At 46.2% G+C, this 5000-nt stretch overlaps 1 protein-coding gene across 1 annotated transcript in view; it reads left to right on the forward strand.

Moving 5' to 3' along the window:
- The first annotated feature begins 3439 nt into the window (after positions 1 to 3439).
- LOC124956796 (plasma membrane calcium-transporting ATPase 3) overlaps positions 3440 to 5000 on the forward strand; it is a 100227-nt gene continuing 98666 nt past the window's right edge. Inside the window, exons 1-2 of the mRNA XM_047513057.1 lie at positions 3440 to 3507; positions 4227 to 4503. The gene's annotated coding sequence lies outside the window, so the exon portion shown is untranslated. The remainder of the gene's footprint in view (positions 3508 to 4226; positions 4504 to 5000) is intronic.

Consider the following 5000-nt stretch of genomic DNA (forward strand, 5'->3'; position numbering starts at 1 on the left):
ATTCTATAAGATTAGACATTGACGTTAGATTACCGCGATTTAGAGTCAGACCTTTTCATTTCATTTCATTTCATTTCATTTCATTTCATTTCTAGGCCAAGGGGTTAAGATTAAAAAAAAAAAAAATAAAGGTAGGAAAAGAAAAAGAATATCAAATAAAATAATAATAATAATAATAATAATAATAATAATAATAATAATAATAATAATAAAAAGAACAAAAAACTAGAAAAGAAAAGAAAACGAAAGAAAAGGAGAAACAAGGAGACCTTAGAAAAAAAGGATTCTAACGTTTCGTTCATAATTGCTCGACGTATAATCAAAAATATTCTTATTTTCTAAAGAAATAGTAGAAGAAGAAGAAGAAGAAGAAGAAGAAGAAGAAGAAGAAGAAAGAAAGACAGTGAGAGAGAGAGAGAGAGAGAGAGAGAGAGAGAGAGAGAGAGAGAGAGAGAGAGAGAGAAAGGTCGACATGCGAGGCATCAATTAGTTGGTATATCGATTAACGAGTTTCCTTTAGCATCGAAAATCGAAGATCGAGGAACAAAGAAGGTAAAGGGAAAGATAGAAAGAGGTGACATACAAGGTGAAGGGAATCGATCGGATCGAGGATCATCTATAAGATAAATCTTTGAAGGATGATGGGAGAGGGAATGAAGGAAGGCAGGAAGGAAGGAAGGAAGGAAGGAAGGAAGGAAGGAAGGAAGGAAGGAAGAAAGAAGGAAGGAAGGAAGGAAGGAAGGAAAGAGGAACGAGGCCGAGGGTCTGACGCGCACGTGGCATATCTTTCTCTCTCTTTCTCTCTAACACGCTCACTCGCTCAATCTTACCTACTCACTCACACTCACAGAATGATTCCTCAAAAGCAGATATATATATATAGAAAGAGAGAGAGAGAGAGAGAGAGAGAGAGAGAGAGGGAGAGAGAGAGAGAGACGCAGAGAGATGCGAAGCGCGAGTGTCCTTCGACGAGAGTACGATCGATGCTGCTTTTATCGCGAGACCCGTCGCGCTCCAAAGCTAACGAGCGAGCGAGCTAGCAAGCTAGATGCCTAACTTCTCTCTCTCTCTCTCTCTCTCTCTCTCTCTCTCTCTCTTGTACACACATACAGACACGCGCGCGCGAGCTAAATGCTTTTATTTTCCTCTTAAAGATATTCCACCCTTGAATATCGAGACGTTCTCCTGGCGTCGAAGGTAAACTTCGATGGAGATGCCAAAAAGACACGCACGCTAGGATTCGTGGGCGGCAGGTGAGTTACGGTAAAGTAAGAGTAAAAAAAGAAAAAAGGGAGAGAAAGAGAGATAGATAGATAGATAAATAGATAGATAGATAGATAGATAGATAGATAGATAGAGAGGGAGAGAGGGAGGGAGGAAGGAAAGAAGAGGGGGATGATGACGAAGAGAAAGAGATAGAGAGAGGATTGACGCGCGTGGGCGGCTGGCCATGGAACGATACGTCGAGCATAGTTTGCTTCTAGTAGGAAAAGTGGGAAAAGCTACCAAGAGAGAGAGATAGAGATAGAGAGGAAGAGAGAGAGAGAGAGAGAGAAAGAGAGAGAAAAAGACAGAGATAGAGATATATGAGGATGATAAAGGGGTAGGTGGGTGTCGGGAAGGAAAAGCCGAAGGTGGGATAACGAGTCGAGCCGAACCGGCGCGGTTCTGGCACATGCGCGTCTTTTCCGGATTACCCGTACGGCTTTTAGACACGGCAGTCCAATTGAGACCGCTCTACCGTACGCACCGTTCACTGATTCGCACCTAATTCGGACACACGCACACAAACACACACACACACACACACACACATAATACACAGATCAAGGTTCCCAGCGGTCCCTCTCCCTTTCGTAGATTAGTTTATCTCAGTGTCTGTCTCTTTCTTTTTCTACTTCTATCTTTCTACTCTTTATCTTTCTTTATCACTATCTTTCTATCACTTTTTATCTCTCTCTCTCTCTCTCTCTCTCTCTCTCTCTCTTTCTCTTACTCTCTCTGTTTATTCATTCTTTTCTATTCATTCATTCTCTCTTTTTTATCCGTTCATCATCTATTTCACATCCAACTTATTCGTTCATCCCTCTACTACATATTATTATTATTATTATTATTATTATTATTATTGTTATTATTATAGTTATTATTTGACTGGTTCGTTCGTCTTTCCTCATCATAGACGATGTAAAGTCTAGGAGGAGGAGGAGTTGTTTCAGAGTGCACTCGCACGATAACTCGAATCTATGCTTTCGGTGCTAATTGCTGTTGCTCGAATTATTATTGTTGTTGCTGCTGTTGCTTCTACCTCTGCTGATATTGCCGTTCCTTTTATTCAGGCGTGGTGGGGGGGGGGGAAAGAGGGGGAGAGGAGGAGGATGGGTTATCGATGAGTATTATTATACGTCGTTGTTGTTAGTCGTTCAACAACAATCGTCATCGTCTTCGTCGTCGTCGATGTTAACAATGACGATGTATTTGGGGGTGCGCCTGTTATGATCCTTGATTTATATTGAAAAAAAAGAGAGATCAGGGAGAAAACGGCGTGTCGTGTTAAAAAAAAAAAAAAGAAAAAAAAGAAATAAAGAACAAAAAAAGAGAAAAAAAGAGAACGCAAGAAGTAGAAAAATAAGAAATAAGCGCAGATTATTCTTATCGTTTTTATTATTATTAACATTATTATTATTAGTAGATATTATTATTAGCGATAATTGGTATAATAATATTAAAAAACGTTAAAGAAATTATCTGTTTATCGCGAACGTCTCGTTGCGTTTGACGTCTCATGTGCGTTTCTCTTCGATCGTCTCGTTCGAGAGACGCAGGAAGACAGGGAGCTGTCGCGACAGCGGCGGCTCGAGTAGAAGGAGAAGGGGGTAGAAGGAGGAGATAGAAGGGGAAGGCAAAACGATAAGAGGAGGAGGAGGAGGAGGTGGTCGTAGTGGTGGTGGTAATGGTGGTGGTAGTGGTGGTGGTAATGGTGGGGTGGTGGTGGTGATGATGTTGGTGGTGGTAGTGTTGGTGGTAGCGGAGGTGGTGGAAGAGTGGACGTAGTAGGTGTAACGTCGCCGTCGTCGTCGTAACGCGACGAGCGAGTAGTAGTAGTGACACGACGAAACTAAGTGGCCGCGAACGTGAGTCGGGTTCGATACGTAACCGCGAATCTCGTGAACGAGGAAGTGCGTGCGTGCGAGTAGTAATTACTTTAAGGGAGGAAGAGGAAGAAGAAGAAGAAGAAGAAGAAGAAGAAGAAAAGGAAGAGGAAGTAAAATTAAAAGAAAAAGAAGGATAGGAGAAAAAAGATAAAGAATAAAAAGAAAGGAAAAAATATAAAGTAAAAGAAGAGAAGAGAAAGAAAAAGAGGAGGAGAAGAAGTGGAAGTGGAAAGAAGGGGGAAAAGGAGGAAGCGGAAGAAGAAGTTAGTAGTAGAAGAAGAAGAAGAAGAAGAAGAAGAAGAAGATAAGATAAAGAGGAGGAGGAAGAAGAAAGAAGGAGGGGAAAGAGGAGGTGAAAGGAGAATAGAAAAGGATTCCTGCTGCTCCTCCGTCGTCTGCCCTCCCCTATTTTCTTCCTACCTCCCTCCCCGACGCGTCGCGGTCGCCGTCGCCGTCGCCGTCGTCGCCGTCGCCGTCGCCGTCGCCGTCGCCGTCGCCGTCCTCGTCATCCTCGTCGATTTCGTCTCGTCGCAGCTCTTCATCCGGTTGGCTGTCGTGCGACGACGCGTCGTACGCGCACGGTCTTTCTCTACTTTCTAGCTCGGCTAGTCGAGCTCGAGTCGAGTCGAGTCGAGTCGAATCCGAGTCGAGTCGAGTCGAGTCGAGTCGAGTCGAGTCGAGTGGAGCGAAGAGTTCGGTCTACGACGTCGTCGTCGTCGTCGTCGTCGTCTGGGTTGGTGGTAGTCCAGTCCAGTTCTCTTCGTCCGTCGTCGTCGTCGTTGTCGTCGTCTTCGTCTTCGTCGTCGTCGTCGTCGTCGTTGTCGTCGTCGTCGTCGTCGTCGTCGTCGTAGTCGTCGTCGGGGCAGCAGCGGCGACAAGCGGCGGCGGCCGACAACATCACGCGTCGTCGTCGTCGTCGTCGTCGTCGTCGTTCTCCTCGTCGTCGTCGTCGTCGTCGTCGTCATCGTCGTCGTCGTCGTCGTCGTCGTTCTCCCTGTCCTCGCGTCCACGTCGTCTTTAACGTGACGGTGAGGTGCGCGCGCGATCCCTTTTTTTTTTTTTCTCGTCTAGGGAATCGAACGTGCCGATTCGTTGGCGGCAAGCACGACGGCGGTGTGCTTCGAAATCGCGAATAAATGTGTCGGTCACGGTACAAGACGTGAGAAGAAGCGGGGGCCACCGGCAAGCCGAGGTTTATTTTTAGTGGCAAGCGCCAAGCAGTAAGGCGGAGTGGTATAAACGGCGCGCACAGTGGCCCGATGAAGCGGCGTATGTGACATCAAATTTCTCCTCTCTTGCCACCTCGAGAACGGACACCCCGAGACATCTCGCCGTCGGACCATCCACGGTGAGTATTCGATTGATTCGCTATTCCGACTCGCGAGTAGCCGCCCCCTTCCGAACGTCCAGGGTAACCTCCACCCATCCCTCGCTCTCTCTCCTCTCTCTTGAGAGAGTACACCTACGCTCTCTTTCTCTATATCTCTCTCTCTCTCTCTTTCTATCTCTATCTCTATCTCTATCTTTCTTTCTCTCTCTCTCTTACTCTCTCTCTCTCTCTCTCTCTCTCTCTCTCTCTTTTGCCCCTTTCTCTCTCTCCTCGTCGCTTCGACGTTCGTTCGACCAACCAACCATCCACCACCACCCCCACCAGGGTTGCTCTGACTCGGCCAAGGAGAAGCGGAACAAGAAGAAGAAGTAGATGAGGATGAAGAAGAAGAGGAAGAAGAGAGAGAGAGAGAGAGAGAGAGTGTGTGTTCCACGATCGCAGGTGGAATCGTGAAAATTATGTAACGACCGCCGGCTCCGGGTCCGGCCAGGGCCACCGAAAGACGCTTCTCCTCT

This window comes from Vespa velutina, chromosome 23, assembly GCF_912470025.1.
Source record: "Vespa velutina chromosome 23, iVesVel2.1, whole genome shotgun sequence".
Taxonomy (NCBI): Eukaryota; Metazoa; Arthropoda; class Insecta; order Hymenoptera; family Vespidae; genus Vespa; species Vespa velutina.